The sequence below is a fragment of the Zootoca vivipara genome, chromosome 4, assembly GCF_963506605.1.
Source record: "Zootoca vivipara chromosome 4, rZooViv1.1, whole genome shotgun sequence".
NCBI lineage: Eukaryota > Metazoa > Chordata > Lepidosauria > Squamata > Lacertidae > Zootoca > Zootoca vivipara.
Window position 1 is genome coordinate 86,541,408 of NC_083279.1, and position 20,547 is coordinate 86,561,954.

Here is a 20,547-nt window from a genome sequence, read left to right on the forward strand (position 1 = left end):
GGGTAGGAAAAACAAAGGACCTGGTTCTTTGGGGCTCCAGAAGCAAAGCAGTGATTTGTAGGCTCAGGCTGTGAATGGAATACCCATTCGATATACGTCCAAAGGTGAAAAACCAGTCTAGGTGTTTATTGTTGATCTGCCAGCGAGGACATTCATGTGATGATCATCACGTAGGACAGCTTTATGAAACAGGTTAAGTTTTAACACCTGGGCTGAGTTTACGCTTTGGAGAACGGTCTGTTGCAATGGTTGAGGCACCCAGAGTGCTGCAAAGGCATACTTGTATTAGAGGCAAAGTTCGTGGGCCTCTGAAGATGGGGAAACTGCTAGATTTTAGGAAGGGACCTCATTGAAAGAGCTACTTCACACCCTAAGGTGCAAACCCCGGGGAGGCATGTCTGGCGCTGACTTCCCACTTTATGACGCTAGCTGAAGGCTTTAGATTTTTATTTTCCCAGGCTTTTTAATTCTTAAAAAGGTAAAGGGACCCCTGACCATTAGGTCCAGTCGTGACCGACTCTGGGGTTGCGCGCTCATCTCGCATTATTGGCCGAGGGAGCCGGTGTACAGCTTCCAGGTCATGTGGCCAGCATGACTAAGCCGCTTCTGGCAAACCAGAGCAGCACACGGAAACGACGTTTACCTTCCCGCTGTAGCAGTTCCTATTTATCTACTTGCATTTTGATGTGCTTTCGAACTGCTAGGTTGGCAGGAGCTGGGACCGAGCAACGGGAGCTCACCCCGCCACAGGGATTCGAACCGCTGACCCTCTGATCAGCAAGCCCTAGGCTCAGTGGTTTAACCCTCAGAGCCACCTGGGTCCCTTTTTAATTCTTAAGCTGTGGTTTTTACCAGGGTTTGAAACAGAGATATGAAAGCTAAGAGCTAAATGGCAACTTGAGCCTAGGTTATGGGCACGACAACGGAATGTCTAGGCGTGCCTTTTTAATAACAAGAACACAAAGCTGAAAATGAATATTGTGTACATTTTTCACATGTTCTAGTCCTTACCCTGCCCCTCCCTCTGTAATATTCTTAAGAGGGTCTCTTCTTCAGTCTTCAGAGCGTAGCTGGAAGTAGGGAGGCAGAAAAAGGTCCTCCTTTCCTTCCACTCCGCAGTTTTAATCTGAAATCTTAGGTGCAGCAGTGCGCCCAGAGCTCAGAAACTGCTTGCTGTAATGAAATTCCCTGTCTCAAAATGCGCCTAGAACTTGCGCTTCCAATGGTTCGGTGGCATTTTGGTGCTAACATAAAGTGTGAAAGACAGTCAGACACTCATCTGGCAATGCTGATGATAATCATTGATTGCTTTCAACATAGCATGAGGCAGATCATTCGGTCAGCGCAAGGATTTCTCAGTATGCAACAATTGCTCCCTCTCCTCTTCCTGTGCACCCCCTAATTCTGTTCTGGAGGTTCCTCCAACCTTCCGGAGTAGATTTGAAGGTGTGGAACAGGCAGGCAAGGAGAGGAGGAAGAGGCTACATGGATGTTGTTACCTGAATGGTTTATTATTATTATTATTATTATTATTATTATTATTATTATTATTATTACCTTCACATCTAGCAGTATGAGCTTAGTAAGACTCCCAAAGAGCTAGATATATGATGCACTGGGTACTTTTAGTAGAGGAGCATGCTAAAAAATAAATTGCGGCTGTATCATGGGAGGTTGGGATGCCGTTTTTAATGTTCCCCAGTTGCTGTGGCAGGGGAATGGGGATCTCCCCGCCAGAAGAAAAGTAGCACACCAGGGAGAAAGATTCTAGCTTAACTAGCACAATGAGGAGAATATGATTTATTTCGAGGGAGTTTATATATGTCGAAGATGATTCCGATTTCCAACACCCTCTCACCATTCTAACAGAGAAACCCCTCGCTCTACCCCATCATTCGCAGCTCATTCCGCTGTGCAAAGCTCCAGCCACGATTTTTCCAAATTTTGAGGTTACGGTATCAGAACAGGAATATGATAGAACACGACAGCCAGCTGTAGCATGCCATCCGCCACACTAATGGGAATGCTAATGCAAAGGACATTCTTCCCATGCAAAAGCAAAAGTTGCAAATTAGTTGCATCTCTCCCCCCCCCCCCCAACAAGAGTTATTTCTGATGTGGCTCCAAATTTCCAGTCCCTGCATGAAGCCCCCGGACGGGAAGGAAATGTTTGAACCAGCAGTTGAAGCCCCTGCATAAACAAGGAATTAAAAACGCCTTACGCACCATTAGAGGCCCAGCACGCCTCCCATTGTCAATTCGCTTCCTCTAAGCGCATTCAGACACCTCCAAATTGGTATCTAAGTGGTCAAGAGCAGTTTAAGAGAGCGTTGAGGGGCTGAGCATCAGCCGGCCTAGTAATGAGTATTAAGAATTTGCCGGCTCCGAGGGCCAGCAATTAAAAAAGGGGATATTGCGTGGGGCTTTCTGCGGAATGGAGAACTGTAGCGCTAATATTTGCACTAATGAAGTGTGAAGATAACAGCGAAGTTAATTTTGTCCCCTTTTCAAGCAGCTTAATTTGTCTCCCGCCCGTCCAGCCGCACAGAAGACGGGCCATGTCAGATCAGGCAAAAAGGCACACATGGACACACAGCAGCCGTCACTTCAGCCACGATTCACAGGCCATCGCTGATATACCACTTTGTGGCACCCCCACAAATATAACTGTGTAACCATTGTGACTCAAAAGTAGGAGCCTGTTTCCACAAGTGTTTGTTTGTGGGGAAGCCGTTTGGGGACGCACCAAGCGAGGGAACCACTTTGCATCATCTTTGCAGAGAGTTGCACAGCTTGAGGAAAGCTTGTTGCTTTTACTGCATTCATATCCCGCCTTTTTCTCCAAGGAGCTCAAGGTGGGGTACGCGGTCCCCCTCCTCATTTAACCCCCAACAACAACCCTGTGGGAGGCGGTGACTGGCCCAGGGTCACCCAGTGAGCATCATGGTGGATTTGAAGTGGAGTGGGGGATTTGAACCCTGGACTCTCCCAGGTCCTATTCCGACATTCTAACCACTACACAACGCTCTCCTTTCATGCACCCTCCAGTTTCTGGTTTGCAGTAGAAAACATCACATCTTGGCTGCCATAATCGAACGGCTGCCATCAAGAGATCAGTTAGGAACAGTACTTCATTTATACAGCACAGGCCTGCATAACCTAATGGCTCTTGAATATTTGGGGTTTGTGTAAGATCAAGGCCAGCCATTTCTGCCTGTGCCTTGTTCCTGGTCGAAATCCCACCAAAAAAGTCATTTGTCCTCTGAGCTAAAACATACACAGGGCCTGTATTGGACAGGGGGACAATTCTGACCAGAATTATGTGTTTATAGCAGTGTTGTATCACTTTAAAATGTCATTGCTTCTCACAAATAATCCTGGTGTTGTAAAGATGTTGTTAGGAGGCTTCCATTTCCCTCACAGAGCTACAGTGGTTTAACCACCAATCCCTCTTCCCAGGGAACCCCGAAAAGTGTAGCTCTGTGAAGGGATTTGGGGGTCTCCTAACCTCTCTCCCCACCCTTAACAAACTAGTTCCCAGGATTCCTTGGGGTAGCCACGACTGTTTTAAAAGTGGTACGATGGCGGCTTTAAATGCATCGTGCAAATGCAGCCACAACCGTGAAGGAAAGCATTAAGCCAGGCATCCCCAAACTGCGGCCCTCCAGATGTTTTGGCCTACAATTCCCATGATCCCTAGCTAAGAGGACCAGTGGTCAGGGATGATGGGAATTGTAGTCCAAGACATCTGGAGGGCCAAAGTTACGGGGATGCCTGCATTAGGCCCACAGCCTCAGTCCCGATCCAAATTCACAACAACATTTTTCCATGCTGAAAACCCCACGGAAGATCACACAATATCTTGTCTGCTTGTTCCATCCTATGGGCCAGGATGTTCCCTGTCCCTTCGCTGGAACGCTCCCCACAGTCCATGTTGAGAGCATTGTAGGGCATGCAAGGAAGCTGCCTCCTGGAGGAGGTTTGCCAGAGAATTCGGGCAGGATCCTGCTGCCTGCATGAGGCTGTTGGGTTCTGCGGCCTACCAGCCACCATGTGTTCCCACTTTGCAGCCTTTACCAAACACCAGCTGTTTGGGTTTGGCGCATTCTTTCATCTGCAACAAAAGCCAGAAGGAAGTTTCTCTGCTGGATGGCTGTGGTTCCAAATGAAGGAAGACCGTTTAGATGCCAACAGCAATGATAATTAAATGTTGCTGTTCGATTCCATGCCTCTGTATGTACAAGGTGGTTTCGGTCCGCAAGAACGAGAGTTTATAACACAACCTAAAGTTGCAGTTGGGTTGCGGGTGGCGCTGTGGGTTAAACCACAGAGCCTAGGGCTTGCCGATCAGAAGGTCAGTGGTTTGAATCCCCGCAACAGGGTGAGCTCCTGTTGCTCAGTCCCAGCTCCTGCCAACCTAGCAGTTTGAAAGGTAAACGGTTTCCGTGTGTGTGTTGCTCTGGTTCGCCAGAAGCGGCTTTGTCATGCTGGCCACATGACCTGGAAGCTGTACGCCGGCTCCCTCGGCCAATAACGCGAGATGAGCGCCGCAACCCCAGAGTCAGTCACGACTGGACCTAATGGTCAGGGGTCCCCTTTACCTTTTAAAGTTACACAATAGCCTTTTTTTCAGCCATATCACGCCGCTTACTCCTTTTCAGCGTGCTTCCCAAGGTTCATTTTACATCTGTTTTTGACTAGCTAAGTATCCCCATCTCTGTACCCCTGTATATGGTGATATTATTGTTTCTTAATTTCCATCAGTCCAAATATTGGACAAGATTCAAGTGCTCCAAGTGGCCGCTTGGAATGAAGCTGCAGTTAGGAACTTGCAATGGAGAAGTGGCCTGGCCCAGTTTTAAATGCTCTGTACCAGAGTACACCGTGAGATAAATGAATGCTTCGTTTCCGGTCCTTGCTTAGTAACTCTTGCAGATGTTAATCTATGCACTTAAGGAACTTCCCTGAAAATCACAATCCCCCCCCCTTGTGCTAACAGCCAGTGTCGTTTAATATTTCCTTTGCTGGTGATTGGGTGTCTCCCCAGGAAGATTAGAGCAATCTCGTTGGTTCTTTTATATCTGACCTTCGCAGATGTATGTATGGGAACTGTGATTTCAGAAAGGTCTTGTGTCAGTCTGTGAGTTTTGAAACCATCCCCCTCAAAACACTGTGTTTTGTCACTTCCCCCTACCCTTTTTATATTTGCTCAGACACAATTATTTCACGTAAAAACAATAATCTCAGATGGAAATTATTGGGTCATGCTGGAACTTTCAGCCACGTGGTTCCTTTGTTCCTGAATGGATAACGATCCCCACCCCACCCCACCCCCCTCTTTGGCCCTTATTTCTGCATGGGATTATCCGCAGGAGTTCCGGCATCCACACCAGATAAAGACCTGCCTGCCTGCCTGCTCAGGATCTGTTTGCAGCAGTGTCCCTGATGGAAGGCAGCTGGGGAAAGGTCTCCATTTATTCTGCTTAGAGGCCAGTGGTCGACTCCCACTCGAAAGGGAATGTTAAACCTTGCCACAAATCAACCCCCGAACTGCACATGTCTCTATTTCCACCATCTGGTTTGCAGGCTAATTTTCCTGAACAGTAAATCCAACTCAAAACTAAGGCCAGAATTTTTGGGAGGAGGGGGCGGGGGAGAGACAGAACACCTGCCAACTTGCCAGGGTCACTTGGAGTTGCAGAACAACAACAACAACATTATTTAGAAAGAGTTGCTAGTTTTTTTTATTAGAAGCCTTTTACAAATGCCAGGCGCCTGCTTTTGTGTTATACCCAAAATCAAAGGGATAGCTCAGACAGTAGAGCATGAAACTCTTAACCTCAGGGTTATGAGTTCGAGAGTTGAGCAAAAGATTCCTGCATTGCAGGGGGTTGGACTAGATTACCCTTGAACTCTATGATTCTGTGGTTCTATTTCTTAGATTAAGAGGTGCTTCTTGAGCAAGGATGGGGAAACTTTGACCCTCCAGATGTTCCTAGACTCGAACCTCTGGCCACACTGGCTGGGGCAGATGTGGAGCTGGAGTCCAGCCGCAACTGGAGGTTCCCCATCCCTGCTCTCGAGGCTCAGTCCCAGACATCTTCCAGTTAAAAAAATTATAAGGTGATGGGGAAGGCAGGCATCTGCTTGAGACTTTCCAGAACTCCTGCTAGTCAAAACGGACATTATAAGGGAAGGTAGATAAATAGTGTGCTTCAACGTTATGCGGTGTTAGAGGCAACTCTCACCTTATGCTGGAGTTAACATTTCGGGGATATCGCATGACGCCAACATCTCATATAGTCAAAACACATTGGGTTCGATGCAGGCGGGTGGGATTGACAAAGTCTTTCCCCCCCAGACTCCCACCCCCTTTTTTGATTTATTTTTTTTTGCCAAGTGTGTGAAGCTGAAGGCACATACGCTAATGTTGTGGGTTACCTGTGTAGGCCGTAGTGCTGGGCGATGTTAGGTTTCCGACATTGCGATGCATCACCGGCCAAACATCACGATCTGGCGATGCACCATGCTGTTGAAAGGGAGGACCTTCATTCATTCAAATTAATAAAGATTTAATGGAAAAAAGAAAGAAAGGGAGGATCAAGCTGCCTCATCATCCACAAGGGAGAACCTAGTGCCAATCATTGTAGACAATATTGAGCTGGATGCGCCAATGGTCTAACTTGATATAAGACTGCTGCCTGTGTTCCCAACTCCCAGAGGGTCATCTTCTCCCACCCAGTGTCTCTTGGGGAGCTCATAAGCGGGGCCTGAAGGCCATGATCCCTCAGGAGCTGGTGGTGAGAGGCAGGTGGCCTGTGATGCTGGAGATGGCGCCACCAGTATCCATGATATTGACAGAATTCTCGCATCTCAAAAGTTTGTAAAACTGTTGATCAATGATTTGTCACATAACTTTGTGAGGCAACAAGAACTGGCACCATCAGAGCAGCATATGAACCTGCCTCTTATTAAATGTCCGCCAAAGGCCTTTCCAGGCTCCCTTAGCCTTTAGGCTTCATTTTAAGCCTGTCTCTACCTCACTTCCTTTGGGTTTCCATATTTCATTTTGTCACCGAACGGCTTGGGATGCAGAAACCTCTGGTTTTCTCATGGCAGAATCTGGGTACTGTATCTTTATTCAATCCATATTGTTTCCCGCAGGGGGACCGTTTACATGTAAAATATCTGAGTAGGCAGAGATAACCTTTGACTCTGCTATATATTCAGTTCCAGGGCTGACAGCTTTTCATGGTGTGTGTGTTTAAAAAAAAAAACACTTCTCATTCCAGCAGTGCGGGATGTTTGATAAGAGGGTTGGGCTCGGTTTGTGGAGAAGCAAGTTCAAAAACCCCTGCTAGCCATGAAACTCACTGGGTTTTTCCCTTGTACAAGCCCCTTCAAGGCAGGGGTGGGGAACCTCTGGCCCTCCAGACGTTGATGAACTACAACTACCGTCATCCCTAGCAAGCATTTGGCCAGTGATGATAGGAGCTGTAGTTCATCAGCATATGGAGGTGTGCAAATGTCCCTCGTCCTTGCTTGTAGGGCTATTCAGAGGATATTAACAGGAGATGTTGGAGTTATCTCCTGATCCAGGATTCTCTAGAAATGGGTCCTGAATATGCAAGCCCACAACAGGTGCTGGGTTACTGTGATCCATTCTGGGTGCCACATTTTAAGAAGGACATTGACAAACGAAGTGTGCCCAGGGCAATGGAACCAAGCCCTTTAAGAAACGGTTGGATGTTAAAAGGAAACACAGCAGTGGTCTTCAAACAGCTTGCCTTGCAGAAGATGGAGCAGCAAGGAAGCAGATTTCACTTGCGTGTTGCTGTTAATTCAATTTTTATATACCATACTGCACTTTATCAAAGGATCCCAGGGCGGTGTACAACATTAAAAGCACATTACGGAACATCAATGATAAAAAAACATAATAAAAAAGCATACTGACAGACAGGCAAATAATGAGTTAGTTGTCGTCATAAGTCTTCCCCCCCCCCCCTATATTTATATGGTAGTGGTTGCAAGGATTATTTGTTCCAAGAACTGGAAGGGAATAGAGATCCTCAAAACTGAAATGTGAGAAAGCAGGTTGCATGAATAATAACAGTAGATGGACTCACACCCTTTCTTAAGAACTAAAAGTGGCAGGTAAAATATAACCGATATAATGAAATTGGCAACTAGTGTTTACACAGAAACAAGAACAACAACAACATATTTATGTATTTTAATTGCATTTTATGTATCACATTTTGGAAACGTTGAGACAGAAATTTTCCATATATCATTTTATGTTAGGAGAAACACCCTCATAAATTCCTGGAGGGTAGGGTCATCCGTGGCTGCGAGGCAGGTTGTTCTTCTCCCAGTACTGGAGGCAGTATGCTGGGAATCAGAAGGGGCTCCGTGAAGGCCGTTGACTTCATGCGCTCATTGCGGAATTCGCATAAGCATTGGGTTGGCCCCTGTGAGAACAGGATTCTGGACTGGATGGGCCACTGGCGTCCAGCGGCATTCTTCTAATAGTAAGAGCAGTCTTCTCCCTCGCTAGAGTTAAGCCGAGACTGCAAAGCCATCTGTCAGGGGCGCTGCAGTTGCTTCCCTCCAACTCTTATACAGTATTTGACGATTCTGCGGGACAGGGCAGAAGCTGCAGCAGAAAACTGCAAGCAAGCAAGAAGTTAAAAAGGCACATCCCTTTTTTCACTGCTTCCGTTTCCACACAGAAAACCGCCTCCTGAAACTGCTGTTCTGTACAGAAGTGAGAAGACCCATCCGGGATGTTTTTAATATACTGTGCAATTGTGTATGAGGCGTAGTTGGCTGAGATTGCTTTAAAAAGGGGGGTGGGGGTGGGGATCAGGCTAATTCATAAACTGCCAACGCCAAAAGGGAAATGATGTCACAGTTTCAACTTCCCTTAAAAACCCATTGTCTGCCCCCAGCCCCACATGAACACCGCAGTCTCCCATGCCTCATTGACAGCTTCCAATCTGGCAGGCATCCAATTTTCCAAGACAAGTCAGTGCGGTAATGGTTAGAGTGTCGCACGAGGACCTGGGAGAGGAGGGTTCGAATCCCTACCGGGCCCTGAAGCTCACCTACCTTGCAGGGGGGTTTTTTTGGGTGGGGTGATATGGAGAGCAGGAGAATCATACAAGCCACCTTGAGCGCCTCGGAGGTACAGTGGGACATAAATGGATAAAATGAAATATATTTTGTTCAATAAAATGAAATGGTTGGGGGCAGGGGGATGGCAGTTTGGTGCTAAAAGTTCTGCCTTTTTTCACTCCACGGCGCACCTTTTAGATTTAAGGTCGGCGACTTTTAGACTATTTTAGCTCAGTCTGTTGTTGTTGTTTAGTCGTTTAGTCGTGTCTGACTGTTCGTGACCCCATGGATCATAGCACGCCAGGCACTCCTGTCTTCCACTGCCTCCCGCAGTTTGGTCAAACTCATGTTCATAGCTTCGAGATCACTGTCCAACCATCTCGTCCTCTGTCGTCCCCTTCTCCTTGTGCCCTTCATCTTTCCCAACATCAGGGTCTCTTCCAGGGAGTCTTCTCTTCTCATGAGATGGCCAAAGTATTGGAGCCTCAGCTTCACGATCTGTCCTTCCAGTGAGCACTCAGGGCTGATTTCCTTAAGAATGGAAAGTCTAGGGGTGTGCAAATCCTATCCCTTTATTTTTGCAGATAGTTCCCCATTTCCCTCATGCCCACGTCAAGTATTTGGGATTCTCACCTGCAGAAGCATTTGACTAGATTTGGGGTTCTGCTCCCATTTTGCAGAGGTGAGCAGGGCAGGTGTTGTAGCAGCACAGAGTGAGCAGCTTGTTTCTACAAAGGTGGGCGTGGACGGGGCCTTTTGAAGCATCTGCATCCAGGCCAGGTCTCCTAGACTCCACTCTAGTCCTTAAAAGGTGAATTCTCCCTGGCCTGCAGACAGAAAAGTACGATGAAGGGGAAGCTACTCGGAGGATGTAGAACCACCTGAATGGGAAACGGTTTATGGAGGCAGCGAACGATGTGGCACGTAGGGAGAGTTGAATGTTTTTAACTTTCAAACTCCAAAAATGAGGCTTTGGGACATGACTTGGGAATTCAAAAGATTGTTGTCGTTTAGTCGTGTCCGACTCTTCGTGACCCCCATGGACCATAGCACGCCAGGCACTCCTGTCTTGCACTGCCTCCCGCAGTTTGGTCAGACAAATGTTCGTAGCTTCGAGAACACTGTCCAGCCATCTCGTCCTCTGCCGTCCCCTTCTCCTTGTGCCCTCCATCTTTCCCAACATCAAAAGATATTTGGGTTTAATGAATATAGTTTGCTTTCGCTTGGTATGTGAAATGTCTGCACAACTGCGTAGAAATCGATCAACATTATTGCTGAGTACTTACAGTCAAATATATTAGCAAAATATTTCAATAATATTTTTGTTTAATAATAATAATAATAATAATAATAATAATAATTCAATTTATATACACCGCCCTATATCATGGAGGTCTCAGGGCGGTTCACAACTTTGCCTGACATTTTCAGATTAAAATTCTTTTGTTTCCAGAAAGCAGTTTAAGTGCTTCTCCATCGAACATGGACTTTCCAAGCTAAATGTTGTCCAGTCCCAAAAATAGCAGCAGATTCCTCACACCCAAAAACATTTTTAAGGCCCCCTCGCCCAAGAAATTTCCACATATTAAGTTTCACCCCCCTAAAATGACACACCCTAATGTGACAGGCTGCTGCTTGCAACTGGAAACTAAACAGCACTGACTCAGCCCTGGTTATTTGGACTACAACTCCCATCATCTGTGATCATTGGCCATGCTGGCTGGGACAGATGGAAGTTGTAGTCCAAATCATTTGGAATGTTGGGCTAAAGGGACAAGGCAGCTAGCTCCGTATGTAGCTTAACTAACACATTGATAGGAGATGCACTACGACTACACAGTTTATACCATATGCAGAACCTGTTCTTGCTTTGCAGCTGAACTAGTTGAGTCGTGTACATTTTGAAGCATTTTTGGAGGGGAGATCCCCATGCATTTGAAAACTGCATTTATTTTTTTTGTGAAAGAGGATCTCAGAACTTTCCATTGGGGGGGGTATATTTTTCCTTTTTTAAAAAAAAGCTAGATGCAAAGTTTCGGTTTTGCCTGTTCTTAGAGAGAAACTTGGTGCAACAGCTAGACGGCCCTCATCAAATCAGTAGCATCTCCTTCTAATTCAGGGCAGAATGCCCCCTGGGAATGATGCTATGTCCTGTTCCCAGGAGCGCTGGGGGAGGGGGCTAGTAGGATAGAGATGGCTTCTCCCCTTAGCTGCATTCTTTCAGAAAGCCCTTTGTCTTGCAATTCCAAGAACCGATCTGTCTGAGGTGATTACCCCCCCACACACACACACACATTTTTTAAAAATCAGCAAACTCACAGTGTTCAGCCCATTCACACCAAACCCAAAGAAGTGACTCAGCAGTTTTTCCTGGTTCCCGAGCTCTTTGAGCAGGTCCTTTTTGTAAGCTGCATTCCTCCTAGACGACAGACTTTGCCAAAACTGTCTCACGGGGCGTTTCCAGACTTATTTTCAGGCAGGATTCAATCACATACAGTGGTACCTCGGTTTAAGTACACAATTGGTTCCGGAAGTCTGTACTTAACCTGAAGCATACTTAACCTGAATTGAACTTTCCCATTTAAAGCAATGGATAGTGGATTAATCCATTCGAGACGGGTCCGCAGAGTACTTACACTGAAAGTACTCAAACCGAAGCGTACTTAAACCGAGGTATGACTGTACTGGCAAATACATGTTGTCCAGTTAATTCTGATCTAGCGCTCTTGGCAATAAATATGCTTCCCTTCCTTTTGCAATAAGTGACAAGAAAATGAACAGAAAAGTTTGGGGTAACAATTCCCTGGCACAATGTTGCATAGCACCCCTGCAAACAAATCGAAATGAATGCCCACTAGATAGTTGGCATGTCTATCCTCTCCCCCCCCCCAATATATTTGCAAAAAATAAAAAAAACAGAATGAAGGCTTAATAACCAGGTCATCTGAAAGTGAACATAGTTAACACTTATGGACCTTTTCAGCAAAGGAGAAGAATTTCCCAACATTGCGAGCTTCTTTCTCCATAGTATAAAGGACTAAACTTCCTTGCACTATTCTTTCTTCCTTGTGGAGCTGTGTGGATAGGCAAAGGAATGTTTTCTCCCTTCCAACTCAGGCCATTCTGCAGGATTATTAAAGTCAAAGATATCCGATCACAATTCAAAGTGTTGGTGCTGACCTTAAAAGCCCTAAACGGCCTCGGCCCTGTATACCTGAAGGAGTGTCTCCACCTCCACCGTCCAGCCCAGACACTGAGGTCCAGCTCTGAAGGCCTTCTGGCGGTTCCCTCACTGCGAGTATTGAGGTTACAGGGAACCAGGCAGAGGGCCTTCTTGGTAGTGGTGCCTGCCCTGTGGAATGCCCTCCCATCAGATGTCAAGGAAATAAACAACTACCTGACTTTTAGAAGACATCTGAAGGCAGCCCTGTTTAGGGAAGTTTTTAATATCTGAAGGACTATTGTATTTTAATATTTTGTTGGGAGCCACCCAGAGTGGCTGAGGAAACCCAGCCAGATGGGCAGGGTATATAAATTATTATTATTATTATTATTAAGTTGTGCCATTTTCTTTGACTAGTTAGGAATTCGTGAGTGTAAAACTTGAGTGCAAACACTGCATTATTCAACGCTTAGAAGACACCTCATTCAGGAAGCTACACAAGAGTTTCATTTTCTCTCTTCAACCAGAACAGTACAGTGATACCCCGGGTTAAGAACTTAATTCGTTCTGGAGGTCCATTCTTAACCTGAAACTGTTCTTAACCTGAGGTACCACTTCAGCTAATGGGGCCTCCTGCCACCGCCGCTCTATTTCTGTTCTCATCCTGAAGCAAAGTTCTTAACCCGAGGTACTATTTCTGGGTTAGCAGAGTCTGTTACCTGAAGCATCTGTAACCCGAGGTACCACTGTATAGCAACAAGATGCCCCTGGCTTTACCCAGCTATAACGAAGGGCTCTTCTGGATTCTCTGTTTATTAAGGATTCATCCTGGGGTTTTTTGCACAAAGGTTTCATGATGTCAGCCACGGTTGCCATTATCCCACATTTTCGAAACACTCCATGCATTGTGAGAATTCCCTTTTTTAAAAGTGGGCTTGTTACCCCAGAGCACCAAATCCACTTTTAACAGCACAACCTAAATTTTCTAGCACATAATCGAATGGCATTCATGAAACAGTGTCAATCCAGAAGCAGGCCTGAGACTATCTGTGCCATCTAGTCAGTTAGGCTGAGCTCTTAAGCAGCTGACCTGGAAGTCCTATTGAATTCAGTAGGCCTTACTTCTGAGTAGATCCTAATGCTTAGGACTATCTGTGTCATAAATATAGTGTCATGTTTTGGCCATTGTCCATGCAGAAGGCAAGCCTTTGGTGGCAGTGTAATTAATATGTCCGTTTTTCCAGGTTTTTATACCGTTTCCAGAGGCACCTCCTGATATCCAAATCTTCTCAGCCAGGAACAGAACCAATGCACTTTATAAAAGCCGTGCAATTTTTTTTTTTGAGTGCAATTGTTACTGACAGCTATTTGAAACTTCCCAGAGCTCCACTCGGGGTGCCTCCAGGCTATTAACATTTTGTGGGAAGGGTGAAGGTCCACACCGTAACTTTAGACCAGGGGTCCCCAGACTTACTGGGCTTCGGGCCGGTGCCCGCCGCGCCAACCGCGCGGCGGGCCGGAGGGTAGGGGAGTGCGCGCAGCGGGCCGGAGGGCGGGGGACTGCGCGCCCGTGCGCATGCGCACACGCACACGGGCGGAAAAAATCGCCAAAAATCGCTTGTGCGCATGCATATGGGCCTCCCCCGACCCGGAAGTGCATCGGAAATGACCTCTTCTGGGTCGGGAGAGGCCCATACGCATGCGCACAAAGGATTTTCGGCGATTTTTTGCCGATTTTGAAGATCGCCGCCGCGCCGTAAGAGCGGGCGGCAGCGGCGGGGGTCGTCGCGGGCCGGATTGGGAGGCCAATTGGGCCGCATCCGGCCCGGGGGCCGTAGTTGGGGGACCCTGCTTTAGACTTATGCAATTGAAGTGGATTAAAGCGCTCAGTAACCATAGCACATCAAATCCCCACTTTTAGAAAGAAAGGGGCATTTGAAAGATAGGAAAGTGTTGGGGAAATACATTGAAAAGTGTGGGGTGAACAGATGACTTAACGGGAAGATATATGCAGTAAACATCGAGGCAAACAAATCAGGATGAATGTGGGACGAATGTTCATTGCCATATAACCACCCTACAAACAAACCAATGTGTTACCAATGTGTAATAAAGACCCGTCATAGTCTAACCTCTCCATAAGCTATATGCAAGCAAATGCAAGCAAATCGGGATGAATATTAAATCAGTAGGAGGAACCCTTGTGGATTACAAGACATGTTTCTCCTTTGCTGATGCCCATACCTCTGCAATTTTGGAACTGGTGTTCAAAAGGGTCAGAATACAATTCTTTTTAAAAAAAAAGATAAAATCCCAGACTCACTTAAATAACCCATAGGTATAAAAGCCCTAATTCCACTGAGGTACATACACCCAGGTAGTAAACTCTAAAAGTACGATCTGAGAGGCTGCATAAATCTTTCCCCTCTCAAAATTTGTTCTGCGCTATATGAGTTACTGCTTTTGAATAGCAGCGCAGCTCCTGATCTGACACCAGCATGGTGTGTTTTTCCACTTAGAAAGTGTTCCTTTTGAACACTTGCCTTCCCAAACACATATGGCTTTTGTTTGCTTCCTTCGGAAGCTTCAGTTACCTGGTCAACAGCAGCCTCTCGCAAATGCTGCTTTGGCACACTGCAGCCCTGGAGCAGAAAAGACACAAGTTATTTGCAAATAAAGGAAAGGATGCAAATGTTACCGTGGCCCAGTGCAGGTGTAACCCTAAATCGATGCTATGGGCTGTTGTGACATCATCACGCACAACACGGTGGCATCACAACAGCAAGGGGGAGAAGGGGAAGCTCCAGGCAGGACTTCCACTTTGGGCTGTTGTGACATCATCATGCACATGATGACATCACAACAGTAAGGAGCTGGGAGGGGGGGGACTTCAGACAGGAGTTCCAATTTTGACAGTTTCCCCATATTGTACATAACATATAATTCCAATGTCATGTCAAAGACCTTAGTCAGCTCAGGGCTACTTAAAGGATCTTAGATGGTGAAATGAGGGAGACCTTTGCTTGTGATCTCAGAAAACCTCTGCCAATCACAGCAGCCAGCACTAGATGGGCCAATCACATGGGCCCCATATAAGGCCATCTGTTTGGGTGCAAAAGTCTAGGTCAGTCATAGGCAACCTTGGCTCTCCAGATGTTTTGGAACTACAACTCTCATGATCCCTGATCACTGGCCCTGTTAGCTAGGGGTCATGGGAGTTGTAGTTCCAAAACATCTGGGGAGCCAATTTGTCTAGGACAATGGCAGTGCCATTTGGGCTTAAGAAGGAGGAAGATTTAGATCATTATATAAACTATTATTCATATTGGTAGCTGAATAGTAGCTAAAGAGCAAACACAAATGTAGGCTGGAGAAGGGTATTATTCAGTATAGGGCTGTTGTTGTTGTTGTTGTTGTTGTTTGAAACTAGCACTGAAAATAGCCTCCTGCAGCCTGAGAGGAGCTGCAGAATTTACTTCCATTAGATGACTAACAGCAGACAATCTTAAACCTTTCCCTTTAGTATATTGTTTTGGCTTCCTGACAATTCTGTTCTCTCAAGGGACATGTAAATATAAGCTCTTTCCCCAGTAAGATTAACTAATAAAATATCCTGCTAGTTTGCAGAATATCTAAACACACACACAAATGTACAAATTTTATTCAAGCATGCCCTCCTCCGTATTTTTGTTCTGGTTTTTTGGCGCTATTCTCCCTCTCCCTCTCTCTCGCTCTCTCTCCACACACACACTATAAAAATGGCCTTCCAGAATCAGAGGGAGTGGCAGCCAATGGCGAGGGAATCATAGAACTATAGAGTTGGATGGGATCCTGAAGATCATCTACTCCAACCCCCTGCAATGCAGGACTACGCAGCTGTCCCATACAGGGATCGAACCTGCAACCTTGGGGTTATCAGCACCACGCTCTAACCACCTGAGCTAGCCAGGCTGCTAAACCAGGAAGGTATTCTTCGCTCAGCACACGCCAGAATTGGCTTACGCAGGATGTAGTGATTGCCACCAGGTTGGATGGCATTAAAAAAAAAGATTAGACAAATTCGTGGAGGGTCTAGCTACCAGCAGCTACTAGCCACAATGGCTGTGTTCTGCGTCCAAGTAAGAGGAAGCTGTTTTCCTCTGAAGAACCATTAATGCATTCATAAGCATTAGATTCCCATTCCTGTTGTTCCTGGCTTCTATATCCTGGGGTTGTTCTTGTCGGTTTTTAGCCATTAAAATATTGCCTGTCATTAACAAATTGGATTTTTTTGGAGGGGGGTGGAACCTGAGTTTTGAGGGCAGTGGAACAACCAAGAAGTCCCCCTCTGCTGAGCTTAGAACAGGTGTTGGAAACGTTTTCCGGCCGTGGGCCAGAGTATTCCCACAGACTATTGTCCGTGGGCCCGACATAGGCCAGACCTTAGCTGCCAAGTATCCCGTTTTTCGCGGGAAACCCCCAGATTTTAATCCGTTTCCCGCTGTTCTCCCGAATGGAGAAAAATTCTGGAAACCCCCCGGATTTCCTACCTGCCAGGGAGCCTCCATTTTGGGGATCAGCAGCGGCGCGGCACCGGAAGTTGCATAGAAGCAACTTCCGGGGCCGCTCTGCCCATGTGTGGGCACCAGAAATCAGGCAGAGCGGCACTGGAAGTCACTTCTACGCATGCCCGGTGGCCATCTTGGTGGTGGCCGCATACCAAGATCGCCGCCATGCGGCCACCACCAAGATGGCCACCGGGCATGCGTAGAAGCGACTACGGGTGCCGCTCTGCCCGATTTCCGGTGCCCACACATGGGCAGAGCGGCCCCGGAAGTTGCTTCTATGCAACTTCCGGTGCCGCGCCGCTGCTGATCCCGCATTTTTCAGCGGGAGACTTGGAAGGTATCGGCCGGACATGCGAAGAAGCGATTTCCGGCGCCGCACTGCCCATGTCCGGGGCATCGGAAATCACTTTTGCGCATGTCCGCAGTGCCAGAAATCGCTTCTGCGGCTGCACAGACACCGGAAACCGCACTTGTGCAGAAGTGATTTTCGGCGTCCGCAGAGGCGCAGACGCGATTTCTGGCGTCTGCGCAGGTGCAGGCGCCATTTCCGACACCGCTCGACGAGTCACCGCACCGCGCTGCGCCGGTTTAGCACAGCGCACAGGGGACTTGCCGAGCGGGCGGCTCTGTGACCGGGCAGGTCGTGGGCCGGATAAACCGCCTCCATGGGCCGTATCCGGCCCATGGGCCGGAGGTTGCCAATGCCTGGCTTAGAACCTGAGAAGGTCTGTAGGGAATGAGGAGAGGTACAGTTGACTCTCAAATTGCACAAACAAGGGCCAAAATTATGTATAGTCGAAGGAACCTTTTAAAAACCATAAAAGACTGTACTTGCCACACACTTCCAAGGCTGCCACAGAGTCTTCTTGCACCTCTGAATGCTTTCCCAGGGTGAGCACAATTGTGAGTGGGTTTGCCAATGTTTTTTCCCTGCTCTCCTTCCCACTTTAGAACATTTTTACTTCTAGGCCAAGCACGTGAAGCCGCGATGTGCATAAGTTGCGAGTATCATTATTTTTAGTTGATAAATGTAAATGGCCAGGACTTTTTTTCTTTTTTTAAAAAAAATGTTTAGGGGTACTCTCATTTTCCTACTCATCTTGAAATACTGCCCCTCAATGAGGCCAAACTTAGATTCACAAAATGTTTAGGGGGTATACGTACCCCCGCGTAACTCCCCCCACCCCAGAAAAAAAGCACTGTAAATGGCAATTTTTGTATTATGCAGCTTGTGCACTTAAGATGAAGGGCAGGGTAATCACCGTCCGATATCTGGCTTTTACATCACACGCTTTGAAAGCATGTCTAATAATTAACATGCCAGGATATTACATGATAACAAGGAAGCAGATATAATGCCGATCATTCTCTTTGGGGAAGGATATATTTGCACAGTGCTGCGACAACAGAACTTTAATGTATAGATATCACTGCATATCTTTTTTAAAAAATTGTAGAAGCTAGAGTAGCTCATTCACCAAGCAAGTAGCACTTCCTGTGGTCTATGGAAAACATATCTGTTTTATCAGTGCTATTAAAAAAAGGAGCCAGATGTTTAAGGGGTATATTTTCCATGTGGAGAGGAGGGCACAGAGCTGTAAAACTTTATTTTTTAAAAAGAAAAAAACTTCCAAGCTGTTGTTATGGAGAAAACAGGAAGGCAACTTCCTCTCTGTGTGCCTACAAGGAGGAAGCAGCAGGCAAGTGCTTAATGAAGATGTCAGATAGCTTAATGAAGATGTCATCCCAGCGGTGAAAGGGGCAATTATGTAGTTTGTTAAGGGTGCTGGGAGTTTTAGCTCTGTGTGTGGCAAGCTACAGTTCCCAGCCTTCTTTGGAGGAAGCAGTGTGCTTTTAAATGCACTTCAAGTGCATGTTGGGTACACAACCTTTATCTAACTTCCTGTTTGTGTCGCTGAATAGATAGAAAATCGGTTAGAACTTTTAGAAGCTGCCATGGCAAATCCCGCCACGGCTAATATTTGAAGTTTTCGTCTGTGCTCAAATTCCATTTTAGCTCCGGCAGAAATCCTCAGCCCACTTATTGGATTTAGTGGGGTTACTGAGGAGTAAATGATATTTGTCCTTTCCTCCTGCCTAGGCCCATGTGTTCAGCTGGCGTTTGGAGACATTAGCTGTCTTGAGAATGTCTACACGCAGAAAAGCTCCCACAGAAACGGCTTTTTTAAAAAAATTATTATTAAAAAAAATTGAAACCAGCTGAACAAATCTGTAGGAAGTTGTACCGGGACAAGTGAAATGTATACTCTCGTTCCTAAGGAAACACAAATATATTTTAAAGCACACTATTTCACATGAGAAGCGCTTCCAGAATGCGTTGTTAGGTCCTATTTTTCTCCCGCATTCGAGTCCGCAAGAAATTCTCTTTCAAAAATGAAGCAACAAATACGCTTTGTGACTTCAGGTTTGGAACAACGGAGAGATAAACATTTCACCATTCTACCCCACCTACCATGTACAGCACATGAGTAGCAGACTCATTTATCGGAGTGCCAGAGTTTGTAGCCAAAATAACGCTATCCGCACACAAGGGGTGGGTGTCAGCAGAGGAACCCCACAATTATATATAGGAATATAGGAAGCTGCCTTATACAGTGGTATCTTGGTTGTCGAACTTAATCCATTCTGAAAGTCGACTCCCAGAACCATTCGAGAACCAAGGTACCACTGTGCAGAGTAAGACCATTGGTCCATCTGACTGGCATCAGCTCTCTAGGTATCTCCTAGTCCTACAAGGAGATGCTGGGGATTTAACCTGGCGCCTTCTGTGTGCAAAGGATGTGCTTCACCACTGAGCTTTCAAGAAGAAGAAGTTTGCAGATGTAGAAAATCCTTTATTGGGGGGGATCTGAATGGGAAACTTCCCAGAAAAACAATTAGAGGTGTATTGATCATGCTCAGTGGCTCCAGAATGCCGTCTTGACTATTGGCCGTTGTGGGTTGGGAAACCGAAGGCAGGGGAATGGAACGGCACATTCCAGAAAGGGGTCTGGCCGGCCGGAAACCTGAACAGGAGCATTCCACACTGTGGCATTTTGTTGCACATCCCACTTGGCCTGTTTAAAACTAATTATGAAAGCTGGTCTGAGGTCACTTTTGAGTTCTCTCGATTCCGCTTCTAAACTAGTTCCCAGGGCTCCCTAACTAGTCTTGCCGTTCCCTCTTCTCGGGGAGCCTTGGGAACTGTACCGTAATTCTGAATCGGGGCCTTGGGATCTTGAGAAGAGGATCCTAAGCAATTCCCAGAATTGTTTGGAGGACGCCTCTGCAGTAAACTAGAAACATTATAGGTTGCGGTGCAAATATGGCCCCAATTATAGGTTGTAGGGCAGATTTGCCCTCGATTTATGTCCCAGCAATGTACAGACGTCCGTTTCTCTTTTCTTGTGCTGAATCCTGATGTGCTTTGTTGAAAGCTGTGCTTTTGTGATAGGGATATTATCACATTTTTCTGAGCGATATTCTGCGCCACTATTTCCCCAGGTGGCGCATTCGTTCCTGCCGCGATTGCTTTGTGGAATGCAGTTGTGTGAGTGTCACAGACACCTGCGGGATGTTTTTGTGATATAATTAGCGGCACTTAATACAGCTCTCCCTTTACACGCCAGTACCATTCTGCAAACCATTTAATGTTCCTTTCTTTCTTTCCTTTCTTATCATTGTTTCTTTAGCAGCCTTGAGGTTCCCTGCGGGACC

At 46.5% G+C, this 20,547-nt stretch overlaps 1 protein-coding gene across 1 annotated transcript in view; it reads left to right on the top strand.

The window, feature by feature from the left end:
* MAML2 (mastermind like transcriptional coactivator 2) overlaps positions 1–20,547 on the top strand; it is a 143,883-nt gene that overhangs the window by 48,293 nt on the left and 75,043 nt on the right. The gene's annotated exons all lie outside the window — the stretch shown is intronic.